The sequence below is a fragment of the Crinia signifera genome, chromosome 4, assembly GCF_055691185.1.
Source record: "Crinia signifera chromosome 4, ASM5569118v1, whole genome shotgun sequence".
NCBI classification, from domain to species: Eukaryota; Metazoa; Chordata; class Amphibia; order Anura; family Myobatrachidae; genus Crinia; species Crinia signifera.
The window spans coordinates 28,025,313-28,043,129 of record NC_139220.1 but is presented as its reverse complement, the minus strand read 5'-3'; the positions used below and the strand labels follow the sequence as shown (position 1 = coordinate 28,043,129).

Here is a 17,817-nt window from a genome sequence, read left to right as displayed (position 1 = left end):
ATAACCCATCACATCACACGTGTAGTCAGCAGACAGACCATACATGGCAGCATTGTGGAGGCACAGAGTGATGGGAGGAGTCTAATATACCATAACCCATCACATCACACGTGTAGTCAGCAGACGGCACATACATGGCAGCATTGTGAGGGCACAGAGTGATGGGAGGAGTCTGATATACCATAACCCATCACATCACACGTGTAGTCAGCAGACAGCACATACATGGCAGCATTGTGGAGGCACAGAGTGATGGGAGGAGTCAGATATACCATAACCCATCACATCACATGTGGTCAGCAGACAGCACATACATGGCAGCATTGTGGAGGCACACAGTGATGGGAGGAGTCTGATATACCATAACCCATCACATCACATGTGTAGGCAGCAGACAGCACATACATGGCAGCATTGTGGAGGCACAGAGTGATGGGAGGAGTCTGAAGTAACAGACAATTCAACACATTTGTCAGACTCCTTGAACCACTGACAGATTAGAAAAGTCATCAGCCTGATGGTCAGCAACATGGAGTCACGACCCCATGCTGAGAAGGTCGGGACCCACTGAGTTAGACAATGGGAGCAATATGGCCAAGACCAAGCGTGAGCATAAAGCTGGGTACACACAGCGATATGCCGCCAGGTCGGGCGGATCGGACCAGCACGTCTCCCATACCGCTCCTGCAGTCGTTTGCAACGACACAAGATGTTACATGGTATATGCTGCTTCTAGCGACAATGCGGATGTCCTGATGCATGCTAATGAAGGATGGGACCATAGTCGTTCTACCCTTCATTAACATCGTTGCAATGTGAACACACAGTCCAGGCTGATTCAGCCACTCTAGTGTACTTTAGGGGGGTAGTCAATCTAGCCGAAATCTAGCCAAAAAAACGCGGACAGGGCTATTCAATGGGGCCGTTTTCGGACAGCTTTTCCACTGATATAGTTTGACTTTGTTTAAAGTCAAAACCACATCCGGGCAAACATAGTCGAAAAAATACATGTTTTCAACTAAAACACTTGGATCGTTGAGTAATTTAACAATCCACATGTCTTCCGACCATGACAATTTTTCCAACAGTCGAAAAATCGTCACGAAGACTGATTAAGTCGAACGTAAAATAGTCATTTCCTGGCCTTGCTTACGTAGCTGCGAGAACCGACATGAGTGACCTCAGGGACATTCAGGTGGATGATGGTTCGGTGCCTTCTCCCCTTTCGCTGGCATCAATCAGGATAGGACTCTGTCCAAACATGCTCTAACCTCTTCCCTGACCGTAATACAGGCACAGATGGGCCCTTTTGGGGCAATAAACAGCCGTAATGGATTCCAGAGCTGCAATCTTCAGTGTAAAGAGCCTTAATTTTTGTTCCCGTCTTCGCTCCAAGAAGTAGCTTGCTGTTACGGCCAGTCTGCCAGGTTAGCAAACTGTGCAAATTATTAAGTATCACCAGGCATGTGTAGAGAGCTTTTAAGTTTATGATGGAAAATACAGAGCAAAGCTTTAAAGTCAAAAGGAAAGGAGAACAATTTCTGAGTTACAGGGAATTACTTGCACTGCCTCCAGACACAGCACCAGCCGCACAGGAAAATACGGGGAGATGAAAGTCTGGGGTATGGTATTTGAAAGTCTGTTAGATGAAAGATTTTCTAATTCTTCATAAAAGGCTGAATCTAGAGAGCAGCGAATCAAGGCCTCCTATTGTCCCCTCACATGGTAGAACCGTACCTTGTAGCATCTACATACTGCATTTGTAAATGTGTGTTCCATACAGATATACTTGCAGTATAGTGCACTGTAATAGGGAATGCAAACAGTACGAGCCCAGTGAGAGATGAGGAGCTTTCCAGGACATTGTATTTTATGGAGAAGGTCATTCAGTTATTGCAATAAAGAATATCAACCGCTACTATAGGAGTGATATTTCCAGCTTGCTTCAAAATGTAATAAAGACCTCACCATGTGTATTAATGGTTTAGACACCAATGGGGCTAAACGACCGAGCTGAGTACATCACTACATTTACTACATAGCATCAGGTTTCAGCTGGGCCACCATGTTGTTTGTGCAGTGCACGCACAATGGGCCTAATTCAGGTTAGTAAGACAACCCAATGGTTGTACGGCTGCACAGAAGCAAGCCCCAAGCTAGATTTCTTTCCTGTGTTCCACTATGCTCTGTATGCAGACTCCGTCACATACATATATACATACATACAGAAGGAGCCTCGTTCATGCTTGCGGGGGCTGGAGATGGAACCGCCAGCCGACGGAAGGGGGAGTGTGCCCATGAGACGCCCACGCACACCGTTCCGACGGAAAATGTCGACAGAAAAATGTCACAATGGGGCCTGTCGTAACAAGAATCTGCAGTCTGTTCGGCTCCTGTGACACCACGATCCTGTAAATTAGGGTCTTATCTTGTGTTTGTGGGGATTTAGGGAAAGATGCTAAAAAAAAAAAAGGTAGACGTGGCACAGCACACTTAGCTGGTTACATACTAGATGATAAAAATCAACGATATTGATGATCCAGATGGGTCGGAACGGCAAAATCTTCAGATCATCTACCGTGTACGTACTAAGTCACTGACTACGCTCACTCCGGTACATCCAAAGCTAGATCCTCCGTCGTCAGAACATGCAAGACGACGGAGGACATCACAAGCGAGGACCTTGTTGTGGAATGCATCATGGACATCCTACATCAGTGTCGGCATTAGGTCGACAGGTGTCTAGGTCGACATAGGACAAGGTTGATAGGTCGGAAGGTCGACCTGTTTTTTTTACTGTTTTTTGAACATCGAATGTCGACACAGTCGACATGGACACAGTTGGAAGGCAACCGCAGCCACTCGCATCGCTCGCAATGCTTCGGGCACACTATTTTATTCTACCACCACGCCCTAGTGGATGGTGGGGCGATGAAATACCGCCTGTCGGCACGTCTGTATTTTCAAAGGATTTTTGTGTTATCTAGTTTTTTTTGTCAGCTGAATTGTTTTTAAAGTTGTCTTACCATATAGTAAAAAGTAGCACGGACCACCATATAGTTATAGCCAAAGCCCCAGGGGCTGCAACCACTAGCCACATGGTTTTGCCTTTCCTTCATTACATCAGTTTGGCAATTTAAACTAGCAGGCAAGTGGCACAAAGGGATCAACCACAGACCACAACCCTATTGCAGCTTGTGGTTGGTCCTCAGAACCGAACCGGACAGGAAACTGCTGCCATTTATGACTCCACAGCACCGCTGCAGGCACAAAGGTGAACTGCATCCCTCCAGACAATATCATGGAAAACAGAACATCACTCACAAAAGTTTTTGCTGGAATACATCTACTTAATCAATATTGAGCGCTTTGTCCGTACATCATGCACTGTATAATCTTTAAGCAATACATTCACGAGGCATGTTGAGGCTCTTGAATAATATGCAGTATTCAAGGTAAGTACTGTAATGGAAAAGAAAATTTGAAAGCGTACCGGCCATTCATACAAAACAAAAACATTATTTTTTATGTATTTCTCGAACTTTCATTTGTAAATCTAATCACGTACTTCTCTGCCAAATCCTCCGGCAGTAATGTCAGAGAAATATTGATGTAAAAACACTTTTTATTTGCAGTCTCTAGCCAATAACCTCACCACTGTGAGACTGCGGAATGTAAATCACCGCATATTTGTAATCACCTCTCCAAGACGTGTTAGCGAGGACAGGCTGTGCTGACATACTATAAAGCAGAGCCATTTGGGAGTCAAATCGGGAGGAGACCAAAACATTACAGCAAGTTAATGCTAGATAACAAGTTCACAAGTAAGAACTCACAATATGAGCAAATCTAAAGCACAGGTTCCTGCGTGGCATTCCATAGAAGTATAGTAGCAGTGTTCATTCTAGCATCTCGCATCTTCCAAAACCCATGCAGTTCCTCTTTCCTGTCTGGGGTGCCGCTCTCTGCTGTGGTGCTTCTAGCACAGTGTGCTCTATATTTCAGTAATGATATACAGACCAGACAGTGGCGTAACTATGGAGGGTGCAGGGGGTGCAATTGCTATGGGGCCCGGCCGCTGGGGGGGCCCGACGTTCTAGCAAGCAATCGCCTGCACCCTTCTGAATGTTTTTCCTTTTATTACTAAAGGAGGTGCCGTGGTGCGCCGCAGCGCAGAGTGAGGTGTCCCTCAGGCAGTTTCCCGTCCTGGAAGAGAGGGAGGCGGGTTAGGGTTGGGCCGCCGGCTGCATAGAGCGCTACAATAGAGGGCGCTGCAGCTCACTTTTGTAATTGCCGGGCGCTCGCTGAGATAATGTGTTATCGGCGGGCGCCCGGCGCGCAGCTCCTCCATCCTGTACTTCAGCAGGATGCACGGGATGTCGGACTCAGAGGGACACTGGTGGCACACTCCGTCCAGGGGAAAGGCTGTCAGGATGACTCCCACCACACGCAGACAGGTAACCATATAGAGGTGGGGGCGGGGGCTGTCCTCCTCACCACCAGGCTGCCTGCCTGCGACCCCCCCCCCCCCTCCCCCAGGCAAGCGTCAGCCTGCCTCTATACTTTTCTCCACATCCGTCTGACATCCCCCCATGTGACTGCCTGCCCCCTCCTCCCGCTCACCTTGCAGGTGACAGCCTGTCCCCCTGCTCAACTGTGTGCTTCCTGCAAACCCCCCCCCCCCCCCTCTGCATGTGACAGCCTGCCCCCCTGCTCTATCCGTGTGTGCCTGCAAACCCCTCTCTGCAGGGGGGGGGCGCCTTATCAGGATTTTGCTATGGGGCCCATAGGGTCCTAGTTACGCCTCTGAGACCAGACCTGTGCTAGGAGCACCAAAGCAGAGTGCCACAACCCAGGCAGGGAAGATGCAGGGTGCCAGAATAAACACAACATTAGTGACAATCTATGGCAATGAAAAGGTGATAGTGAGCCCGGGACAAGGTGACGTCTAAAAATGTAACTTTGCTGGCAGCGAGCGGTGTATGCTCTTAGGTGTTTATTGAAAAGGGGAGGGGGACGGGGGTTTATGAGGTTATTACTAAAGGGGCTGCTGTGACGGGTAGACATTAGGACCATACATGCCTACTCTGTGTGCCTTCTCTCTAGGAGAAGCCCGTAGCAGAGACGCTCTGTAGCTTTTCCTGGGGGCGGGGCATACCAGCATTAAGCTCTGCCCCCCATTAAATCCCACCCCTATTCCAGGAAATGCTGATGGCTCTTTGGGGAGGGGGTGGTAGTAAATGACACGATTTGCACAATTTTAGTCCTCCCCCCTCCTGTATAGCCACAAATGACTGTATTTAACCGACAGAAGGTGGGGGGGTGCGGGGGGGGGGGGGTGGTGGTGCAGGAAGTTTGCCCACCCTTCTGGGGGGCCAGGAGGGGACCCAATTTTCAGGACCCTCCCGTCCACTCCAGTGTAGGAATCAACCAATCCCCACTGTTAATTTCTACAAAGCAAGTGTATTAGGCACTCTTTACCTGTTTCATTAGCACACCTCCTGACATGCCAGTCTGCTGCGGTGGAATGAGATAGATCATGTATATCACATTTAGCCAAGAATAAACACTTCAATTCTTTCCCATTCATTGTCCATTACTAATACTGATTTTACACAATAATCTCGTATCCGACCCGGTATTTGGAACACTGTTCCAATCTGGGTCGGATCCGGGATTTCCCCATTTACACCACGGTGCCGACCCAGAATATTCTCGGGCCGGCAACGTTTAACTCATGGCCCTCCAGCTGTTGTTGAACAACACATCCCAGCATGCCCTGCCACAGTTTTAGCAATCCATTATATAAAATCTGTGTCAGGGCATGCTGGGATTTGTAGTTCCAAAACACCTGGAGGGCCATGAGTTTGACAGCACTGGTTTAGACTGTACACGGGTGCAGCGCTTGGAGATTACATCATCTCCAAGCGCCGTGACCAACGCGCTGGGGGCAATGGATGCCACACACAGGCATCCATTCCCCTCCTCCCTGGCTCCGCTGCTGTCTGCACAGTACAGCAGACAGCAGTGTAGGCTGTGTGCGCCCCCCACCCAACCTCCATACTGACCGCAGGACACTGTGGTCGGGAGGCTGGCCTCCCCCATTGGTGGAAACGGGAGCCGGGTCGAATGACCCAGCATTCCTGTTTACACTGCCCCACCACCCTTGTCCTCCCCATGTTCCACCCTAGTCAGGACCAGGGTAGGATTCACAGGGAAATGGACCAGTGTTTTTTTTTCCCCATTACACACAGACGCTGACCCGGGTCCACGAGGTAAAAACCTGAGTTTTTGCCTCGGTGTAAGAGGGATATGATATACAGTCTATGACATACAGTATTTATGTCAAAGAGTCTTTACATAGTCACTTAGAATACTTCCTGTCTGAAATGCCAACATGAGAAACCCATAGTGACCGTCAAATTAAAAACCCAGCAAGAAGATTGTGCTAGCATCCATTTAAGCCTCCCATAATAACTGTACACAAATGTCACAATCCGAAATGATTGAAGCAGATCATTTCTTTCATTTACTTACAGCGCGACAGCGGCGCGTAGAACGGAGTCTCCGTCGGTGGAGACACTGACATTATCCTGGACAGAATGTCCTTTGAAAAGATGAATCATAAAACAAATCAATATCTGCATGGAACACCACCAAACACTGACGCCGACAGGATAAGCAATGACTACGTCGCTGAAGAAGTGTCTCTAATTCAGGAAATCGTGTGGCATTTGTACAGGGTAAAAATGTGATATTCCATTCAGCTTAGACATTCATGTATTTTGCATTGTACAATTATTTTTGCCAGCTCATGTGTATGCACAATATGTCTGACAACACACGCACTTGTACGAGATGTTTGGAAATCCAAAAAGGGTCAGCAGATTGCAGGCCTGTACATGGCTCATCCGAATTGACATTTCTTCTATTTCTATACTCAAACAACCTCTACGTCCCCCAAAGCCACATTGCTGAGTGACTGGGGCATGGAGCCACATTGAGCACTTTCCCCCACTGCAGTCTGGTCTTGGCACTTAACCCTTAATACCCCTTTCACACCAGAAATGCAGAGACAAGCAGGGACATTCCCGGGTTGGGACCCTTTCTCACCAGAAAAGTGCCTGCATTTTCTGGTGTGTGAAGGGGGCGGGAAGGAGGCGGCCTGTCGGTGGGATGGCGGCGGAGGTGGGCAGGAGGTGGTGAGAATACTCACCACTGTTGCTTGTCCTCTGTGCAGGCCGGGGATCCACACAGGCGGCGGCGCAAACGACGGCACAGGCGGCGGATGAAGATGACGCAGCTCTCCGGCGCCCTCACTGCCGCCGGAGAGCTGCGTCGTCATCATCCACCGCCTGTCCCGTCATTTGCGCCCGCCGCCTGCGTAGATTCCCGGCCGGACAGGACACCGAGGACCGCCAACCCGGGTAAATATACCCTACCCCATTCAAACCAGCCAGGTCCCCGGTTGAACCCGGGAATAACCCTGCTACCTAGCAGGGTTGGATTGCCGGCAAATTAGCCCGGTAATTTGTCCCGGGAACCTTTTACACCAGCGCTGGTACCGGGTTGTTCCCAGACTCAACCCGGGAATTTAGGCTGGTGTGAAAGGGGTATAAGTAACTAAAGCCCCGTACACAATAGACTACCGGTTCCACCATTAATATCATTAATGAGATTGCGGTAAGCCAGTGCAAATTATATTGTACGTTCACACTGAAAGATATCAGTATCCCGTATTAACGATATTGGAGGATACACACTAAGCAACTATTTTTTTTATTTTTTATTGTGACACTGGGCCTTATTCTGGTTCACTCTCAGAGGCAAATTCCTTCTCAAACGGACAAAACCATGTGCACTGCAGGTGTGGCAAATGTAAATTGTACAGTGAGAATTAGATTTGGGTGGGGTTTTACTTCAAAATGATATCTATATTGCAGTGTAAAAATAAAGCAGTCAGTATTTTCCCTGCACAGAAACAAAATAAGTCACCCAAATCTAATTCTCTGCACGTTACATCTGCCCCACCTGCAGTGCACATGGTTTTGTCCATTTGAGAAGGAAGTTGCCTCTGAGCGTAAACCAGAATAAGGCCTACTATCTTTCGGAGTTTAACACATGGGCAACCAGCCTACAACATGGTTTTGTTTTTACACCTACGAGCAAATAGTATCTTAGTTACATTTTATTGTTAGATATAAATAGCAACAAGGGCAACAGTTACTGATCGAAAACCTAAAATGAGATTTCAGAAAAGGTAACAGAAAAAGTATTAAACAGCAAAACGAAGGAAACCCCATCAAAAAGGTGCCCATACACTTATCCGATTTGGGCCGATTTCACCCAATCCCAACAGATAGGGCCGAGAAATAGACCGAAATCGGATGAGTTTGACATCCCGTCCGACCGCACATCGGGTTGGACCCTAAAGACTGAACCTGCTGCAGGTTCAATCTCTCAGATCGGACCCATCAGTGGCGCGATGTGTTGAGTTTGAGCTGCCGTAGGTGTGTGCCAGCGGTGGGGCACTGCTGGCACACACCTGTGTGCTGCAGTATGGTCCGGGCGTAGGCGGGGAGCTGCTAGTGGCATTTTCTGGGCAGCTGAGTGGGTAGTGGCTACTGAATTTGGAAAAAATATTTTGAAAAGACTTGTCGGACGCTGATTGGTTGAGAGAATTCGCTCAGCCTTTCAGATGGGAGGCCGCTGATAGAGAGAATTCTCTAAGCCAATAACCAGCCGGCCAGTCCTTTCAAAATATTTTTTCAAATTCAGTAGCCACTTCCTGATCTGCTGTCCAGCAAATGCCGCTACATGTTCCCCGCTACCTGCCCCTGCCAGATCCCTGATCAGTTCCCTTTATAAAAGGAGACATGAATACAATACCTCACATCTAATAGTAGTATTCAGTGGTGGAACTTGTGTGTGGTGAGCCCAGGTGCAAAATATATAATTTGGGTCCCCCTGCTCTAGCCCAGCGGTTCTCAAACTGTGGGTCCTGACCCCAAAGTGGGTCCCGACCTACTCAGCATGGGGTCGCAACTCCATGTTGCTGACCATCAGGCTGATGACTTTTCTAATCTCAGTCAGTGATTCAAGGAGTCTGAAATAAGGAATTTGGTACTTACCGATAATTCCCTTTCACCGAATCAGCAGGAGACACTGCAGTCATTACATGTGGGGATAGAGTAGGTGTACTGGAGGAGTGGCACTTTAAGAAAACTTTACTGCTGCAGGCTCCTCCCTCCTCTATCCCCACCCAGACCCCAGTCTTAGAAAAACTGTGTCCGAGAGGAGAAGAGAGACCAGGGCCTGCCCGGTAGGGAACGGAGCTAAAACATAAACAGAGTTAGTAGACAATGCACATAACGTGAACATACTAACAAAACATAACACATAGGATTTGTGAAAAGATCCCTATGTACTAATAATAACTATGCAACAAACATTGCAACAATAGAAAGAGCATATCTTTCACACACACAAACCACACTAACATCATGGCAGGAGAACCAGTGCTGGGTGGGCGTGCAGTGTCTCCTGCTGATTCGGTGAAAGGGAATTATCGGTAAGTACCAAATTCCTTATTTCACCTACATGCAGCAGGAGCCACTGCAGTCATAAACTCCCCATCAGGTATCCCTCAGGTCCGTACCTTTCCATCTCACCATAAACTTAACCTAAACCTTAACACTATACTTATCTAATAAAAAAGACACAGACACAAGTGCTGGCGTTTCAAAATGAATGTCAATTTATTTTGACAATTAAACTAACTATATATATAATGGTGGCGGCACCAAAGAACGGTCATTATAGGAAAGTGGGGTAAAGATATTACCATACACACCATCGCTGGTGATCGCTCTCCCCGGTCATCCACTCGTTGCTAGTGGTGACCACCACCCCGGGCGGGAGCATGGCCGATGACCATCGATGTCAGGAGAGAGCGACACCCCACTATCTACACACACACATCAAGATCTTACAAGGATGACCGTTCTTTACCGCCGCCGGAGAGGAAAAGAAATAGGGAAGGGTGGGCGGGGCTTTTTCAGACAGAGGAAGACTTCCTGTGAGTATGATCCTTTTCTTCCCTGTCTATACTCCTCCCACCACTCTGATAGGCCTTGTGCCCATCCTATCAGCATATTAGCTGACCTTCCAGCGTAACCTGGGGAACCATCAGGGGTTTATGCTCACTCAGTGCTTATTCAGCATTCGTGGTTCTTAAACTCCCCATCAGGTATCCCTCAGGTCCGTACCTTTCCATCTCACCATAAACTTAACCTAAACCTTAACACTATACTTATCTAATAAAAAAGACACAGACACAAGTGCTGGCGTTTCAAAATGAATGTCAATTTATTTTGACAATTAAACTAACTATATATATAATGGTGGCGGCACCAAAGAACGGTCATTATAGGAAAGTGGGGTAAAGATATTACCATACACACCATCGCTGGTGATCGCTCTCCCCGGTCATCCACTCGTTGCTAGTGGTGACCACCACCCCGGGCGGGAGCATGGCCGATGACCATCGATGTCAGGAGAGAGCGACACCCCACTATCTACACACACACATCAAGATCTTACAAGGATGACCGTTCTTTACCGCCAAAGCTAGGCCCTAAGCCGCAGCACCGCCACCAAGTAGGAAACGCTCAGCACTGTGCATCTAACCAGCTAAAGACATCGCCCAGAAACAGAGCCACGCCCTCCGGGCTCAGATGAACGCCATCGCTCCTATACAGCGCACTCCGCTGAAAGCTGATGGCGTCATGGCGAATAACACCCCCGCCATTGGTCAGCAGATACTTCTCAACTGCAGCGTTCACCGTCTTCCGTGAACGCTCCAGGCGGGGGCAGGATACCGCATTTCTCCACACTATCCTAGATGTAATGGAGGACCACACCAATTTACATGCAGGCAAATACAGAGAAATAAAATAGAGGTCCCGCACAATCACCGAGCGTAGCTCGAGAGCAGTCGTTCGCCCTAAGTCATTACCACCCAGGTGGAAAATAATGACCCTCGGGACCCCAAATTTTCTCAGGGCTCGAATCAGCCCAGCCTGCAGCCCTTTCCACAGCATACCTCTCTCACCCAGCCACCTAACCTCCCCAGCTCGACTAAACACTCGTACATCAGATGCAATGTTTGCCCTGGAAGCCCAATAGACAAAGGAATGTCCAATCATCCAAATGGACTTAACGTCCTGTCGACCTGAAATATTTATAAAGAGGTTAGAAGGCTGTCGACAAGCTTGCATACCAAGCATTCACCACACTTGTTAGAGAGAGGAATGAGAAGAAGCCGAGGCCGACCAGCTCTTGAGGCACAAAACACACCGTCTGGAGTAAACTAACAAGTACGCCATGCCATATTGTAATTATAGCCGAATTGTGCCCCCAGACGGATGTGAAAACACACCTCAAGGCCCCCACTGGAAGTTGGCGAGCGCTTATGCGTCCAGTTGACCAAGGTTGAAAGTGACAGATAAAGCTGGCCGAATGTACCTCCGGAAAGCTGCCGAGCGCCATCGACCCAGAGCCTGAATCTCTGCGTCGGAGCGGCCCTCCGCAGCCGCCGAGGTAGCAGCCCCGATCCTAAAGGAATGAGACCCAAATTCCTTGGGATCGAGACCCGTGGCCTCCAGCGCCCGTCCCAAGACGTGACAGAACTGGTATTTTGTGAGCGGTGACCCATCCTCGTGCATCAACCATGCACCTGGAAGGTCCGGGCGCGCCTGGGCGAAGGCCGAGACCAACGTCACAGGGCACGCCTTTTCCACCGTGCACGGCAGCAAGGACAGCCACCGCCCCCTCCCAGCCTGGTCCGTCTTGGATCGTCGCAGGTGACATAGCACCGAGTCAGCTTGGACCACCAGGTCGTCCACAGTCAGAGGCGAGGGCGCTCGTTTTGACGGTGCCACCAGTTCCCCAATCCTGAAGGCCCCGTGGTATGCCATCACGTACGCCGTGCGGAACAAGAGTACCTCGTAGTGAGGCCAGCAGATGTCCCCCAGAGCGTCCAGCAATGCTGGAAGCAACGACATATCAATGGGGCGCCTACAGTCCGTGGGGGCAGGTGTATCCCGCCGCCAACCCCGCAGCGCCCTAGACACCAGGAATGATCGGGACGGGTCCGCCCTACCCTGTAATGCGGAGAAAAAAGACACCCCTGCCAAGACTCTGCGCACAGAGGCGACAGAGCGACCATTGGAGTATGCACTCCAAACAAAAGCCACCATGGCTTCCTCAGGTGTCTTACCTGCTTGAGGAGCAGCCAGTCTGAACTGCTCCCACTCTTGCCATCCCGCCTGATAGCAGTGGAGCGTACGTGGTGCGATAGCCCGCATGGCTAGCCCCTCCATTCCGGCCTGATCATCTGCCAAATATAAGAGGGACAGCATTCACCAACAATCGATGCATCGGGAGCCAGGGCCCGAAACTTCTCCCAGTCGGCCCTGGACAATGCATCTGCCACAGAGTTCTCTACTCCGGGAACGTGTTGTGCCACAAACTGTATGTTGAACAGCAGGCATCGCAGCACCAACCGCGCAAGCAGGCGAACCACAGGCATGGAAGCTGAGCCCTGCCTGTTAATAGAGTGCACCACTCCCAAATTATCGCACCAGAATATGATGCTGGAGTCGCGTAGCCTGTCTGCCCATAGCTCCAGTGCCACTACAATGGGGAACAGCTCCAAAAGCAGTAAGTTTTTTGTAAGTCCTTCCGCCACCCATTCCACAGGCCATGGCGCGGCGCACCACGACCCGTGCAGGAAGGCTCCAAAACCCACCCCGCCTGCTGCGTCAGTATACAATTGTAACTGCGCATTGGTGCGAGGGCTGGCAGGCCAAATCAGGACACCGTTGAACTGCGCCAGGAAGGAGAGCCAAGTGCGTAAATCCCTCTTTATCTCTGCAGAGAGACGTATAAAATGGAGTGCGTGCCTGACGCCTGACATGGATCTTTCCAACTTTCTGCAAAAAAACCCTGCCCATGGGTATGACCCTGCAAGCGAAATGGAGCAGTCCCAGGAGGGACTGAAGCTGGCGCAACTGGAGTTTGCCCGTGGCCAGAGCCAGGCTAATGGCTCCGCGTAGCCGCGAAAGCTTGTCCTGGGGGAGACGGCAACAGGCCGCCATTGTGTCTATTTCTATCCCCAAGAAGGACAGCCGCTGCACTGGGCCCTCCGTCTTGTCCTCCGCAATGGGGACCCCAAACTCCCGGAACAGATTCTGCAAGTAAGTCAGCAGACGCTTGCACCGTTGAGAATCGGCAGGGCCCACACATAGGAAGTCATCCAAGTAGTGGGCCACACTATTTTCGCCTGAACCCACTTCTACGCACCAATGCAAGAAACTGCTAAATCTCTCGAAGTAAGCGCAGGAAATCGAGCAGCCCATTGGTAAGCACCTGTCCACGTAAAAGCCCGTGGGCAGGCGAAAACCCATGAACCGGAATGACTCCGGATGCAGGGGGAGAAGGCGAAAGGCAGACTCAATGTCCACCTTGGCCAGCATGGCCCCGTGTCCGTGGCTGCGCACGATATCAAGTGCCTGCTCAAATGACTGGTACTGCACGCGGCACAAATGCTCAGGGATGGCGTCATTAACAGAGCCACCCGGTGGGTGGGACAAGTGTTGGATAAGCCTAAACTTGCCGCTAGCCTTTTTAGGGACCACCCCCACCGGGGAGATAACTAAGTTCTCTATAGGGGGGAATGGAAAAGGACCCACCATTCTCCCCAAGCTCACCTCCTTATCTACCTTTTCTAACACTATCTCGGGCATCTGTATTGCGGATTTTAAATTTCGGGGAGGGCGTGTTACCACCTCCCCCTGAATTGGTAGACGGAATCCCAGGAGGAAACCTTGCTCCAGGAATTCTGCCTCTTCCCTATACGGATACCGTCCCAGCCATCCGGCCAAGCGGTCAACCCGCACAGGAGAGGGGGCCTTACGGAGGTGTGCCCCCGGCTGTGGAAGCCTGGGAGGTGCCTCCTTGCTTGCCCTTCCTGCAGTCTCTAAACGGGTGATTGCCCCAGCACTTTGAGCATGCGTGTTTAAACTTGCAAGAGGCTCCCAGGGAGCAGCCAGCTCCGTTGAAAGCGAAGCAACGCCCGGCGGGGGCCCCCCCCGCCCTACCGCGAAAGGGTTGTTGCTGTTTTCGAGGGGCGGGGCTGGAGGCTGGCGTGGCCGCTGCGGCCACTGCCGGAGCAGCCGCCGGCTTCGGCCCCATCCAGATCTCCACGTCTTTGCACCCTAACGCCATAATGGCCAGCCCTGACTGCTTGCGGCGAAAATTCTCATCATATGAGCGCCATGAGGAGTCGGCCTCTGACAGGAACATCTGATGGATCATGTGCATGTAACGCACCATGTTCATGTGTTCCTGCGGTCTTGTTTCTAGGTAACAAGCCGCGAACATGAACATGCCCGCCTGCCACCGGTGATAGGTGCAGTAGGCCTCTTCCCCAATACCCCCTCGCCTCTTTGCTGCGCGATATTCTTTCTCCGCCTGAGCCGTCATGGTGAAGAAGCTGACGTATTTCCCGTCATTTATGCGTTCCTGGACGCTGCGCCTGAGGCCTCTGAGCACTGCTGTGTTCTCGCACTGGACAACTTGACCCCTAGGGAACAATGGTGACCCCGAGCTGCCACTGGAGCTAGAGTGCCTTCTGCGCCTGTGCCTGCGGCGCCTGCGCGACTTTCTACCCCCCTCACCCTCCGACGACCCTGAGTCAGATCCGCCGGAGGAGGAGGAGGTATGTGCCGCCCTACGCTTGCGCCGCTTGCGCTTGGGAGCTGACCCACCTGAAGTACCCTCCACTGGTACAAGGCTCATCTGTGGGGTATCCACCACCAAACCCACTGGGGGGGTTCCTGAAGCGACGATATCCCTCGCGGTGAGGGGAGCCGTAGGTCTTGCCATCGCCGCTGATGAAGCCCCAGCTGTCGGAGCCGGGGAAGGGATCCCTGAGGGAGCCCCAGGCTCCTGACTGTGGGTCGGAGCAACCCCCCCGGGAGCCGGTGACCGCCTCATAAAGTCAGAAAGTAGGGACAGAAATTGCTGAACCCCCCCATCTGCGGCCGCAGGTGGGGTGGGAGCTGCCGTGGTAACTGGTGCAGCAGGCGCAGAGGCCTGAGCACTGCGCAGGGGAAGCAATCTGGCCCTTCTAAGGATCTGACGCCTTGCTATATGCAGTGATGACCTCATCCCTAGCGGCCTTGTCACCCTGGGTGTCTCCAAAGGGGGTGGTGGCATTAACTGGGCCCTAGCCGGCCCCTGGCCCCCACCTCGGGCCCTCCCGCGGCCCCTACCCGACCTGCTGGGAGTTGGGGTGTTTTCTCCCGTTGGGAGACCCCTCTGTGGCAACCTAGAAGCCAGGATGGGAATGAATGAAGGGCGAGAGCCCTGCCTGCGCCTATTGACGCCCTGTGCATGTAGAGGGGTGGCCTGAGTGGCTTGTAACGCAGCGCCTCTTGTGCTCTGACAGCGCCTATGGCCGCCCTGCGCCTGAGTAGCCTGTGCCACAGTGCCCCTGGAACGGGTATGCCTGCGCTTATGGGCGCCCGGTGGCTGTTGCATCTCCGGCTGCGCGGCCTGTGCCGCCATGTTTTGGGCGCCGGTTCGTGCTGAAGGCCGCGATCCAGGCCTGGCCGGCGTGCGGGGGCCTAGCCCTCTCACACTGGTACTTGCCGCACGGGCGCTACCCCTGCCCGATCCCCCCTGGTTGCCGCGAGCGCTGCCGCGCCCGCCGCGGCCTCTGCCTGGACTACGCGAGGTCCGGCGCCCGGCCGCGTCATCAGCCGGCGCCGCGACCATCGCGTCCAGACGCGCGGGCGGCACAGGAGCCGCAGGACCGCGCCGCGATCCCCTCCGGTCCCCACTGTAACCACCAGGGACCGCGCCACTAGGCCCCGCCGCCTCCCAATCCACCCCAGCGTCAGCGAGGCGGGCGGGCGGGCGTACCGATCTGCGCGGCCTGTAGGCCATCTCAGCACCGAGACAGGTAGAGAAAAAGGGGACAGATCTATAAGAGGAGGAAAGGGAGAGGAGACAGAGCGTTATTAGAGAAAATAAGAAAAGCTTGAATACAAACAGAAATTCTTTTTGCTGCAAAGCAGCCTTGCCTGATCCTGCAGAACGCTTTTTCAGACAGAGGAAGACTTCCTGTGAGTATGATCCTTTTCTTCCCTGTCTATACTCCTCCCACCACTCTGATAGGCCTTGTGCCCATCCTATCAGCATATCAGCTGACCTTCCAGCGTAACCTGGGGAACCATCAGGGGTTTATGCTCACTCAGTGCTTATTCAGCATTCGTGGTTCTTTACATGTGGGGATACATACCCAAGCTTTTAAGTCCGGGCGGGAGAGCTCTGGGGCTCCTGTAACACTGCCCTACTAAAAGCCGTAGCCGAGCTGGCGAAGGTATCAAACCGATAAAACTTTGCAAACGTGCTAGATCCCGACCAGGTAGCCGCTTTGCACACTTGTGTCAAGGAGACACCTCTCGCCATGGCCCAAGAAGTACTTACTGACCTCGTGGAGTGCGCTGACACTCCCGATGGTACCCTCTTTTGTGCATACAAGTAGGCTTCCCTAATTGTACAGCAAATCCATCTTGCCAAAGTCCTTTTTGTCGCAGGCCAACCTCTCTTAAGTGCATCGTAGAGCACAAAAAGGCTGTCAGATTTCCTTAGATGTTGGGTTCGCCTAACATAAACCTGTAAGGCTCTGACTACATCCAGAGAAGCATCTTCACCCTGAAAAACTGGTACAACAATAGGCTGGTTTACATGAAATGCAGAAACCACTTTAGGAAGGAAATTCCTGCTAGTACGTAGTTCAGCCCTGTCCCTGTAAAAGGTAAGGAAAGGAGACTTACACGATAGGGCTCCTAATTCAGAAACCCTACGTGCTGAGGCCAAAGCCAGCAGCATCACCGTCTTCCAAGTCAGAAATTTGAGATCCGCGGTGTCCAGTGGCTCAAAAACATCTGACTTCAAAAACTCTAGAACCACCACTAAATTCCATGGTTCCGTAGGAGCAGTGAACGGTGGTTGAAGTCGAAGCACTCCTTTAAAAAAGGTTTGTACCTCAGGAATCAGCGCTATCCTGCGATGGAAGAATACTGAGAGGGCTGAAACCTGGACCTTGAGAGAAGCAAGCTTCAAACCTGATGCAAGTCCCACCTGCAGGAATTCAAGAAGTCTAGCTAGAGAAAAGATTGCCTTAGGCACCTTCCTAGCCTCGCACCAGCGGATGTATGACTTCCATATTCTATGGTAGTGAGACGCTGTTACATCCTTCCTTGCTTTAAGCATTGTAGGAATGACCGTTCCTGGTATACCTCTTCTCTTCAAAAGTTCGGCTTCAACCGCCACGCCGTCAAACGTAGACGAGGCAAGTTTTGGTAGACGAATGGACCTTGCTGCAGCAGGTCTTCTCGCAGCGGTAGGCGCCAAGGTTCCTCCACCATCAGGTCCCTGAGGTCGGAGTACCACGGACGCCTGGGCCAATCTGGAGCGATTAAGATGACTTCTGCTGCTCCCTTCTTTATCCGTTTGAGTACCTTTTGAAGTAACGGAATAGGAGGGAAGAGATATACCAGGTCGAAGTCCCAGGGAATGGAGAGGGCATCCACTGCCGCAGCCGCTGGATCCTGAGCCCTTGCACAATACTGGGGAAGTTTGTGATTCAGTCTGGATGCCATGAGATCTATCTGTGGCATCCCCCATCTCTGAACCAGCTGTTGGAAAACCTCCGGATGAAGACCCCACTCTCCCGGGTGGAGG

At 51.6% G+C, this 17,817-nt stretch overlaps 1 protein-coding gene across 1 annotated transcript in view; it reads right to left on the bottom strand.

The window, feature by feature from the left end:
- MGAT4B (alpha-1,3-mannosyl-glycoprotein 4-beta-N-acetylglucosaminyltransferase B) overlaps positions 1-17,817 on the bottom strand; it is a 285,731-nt gene that overhangs the window by 247,495 nt on the left and 20,419 nt on the right. The gene's annotated exons all lie outside the window — the stretch shown is intronic.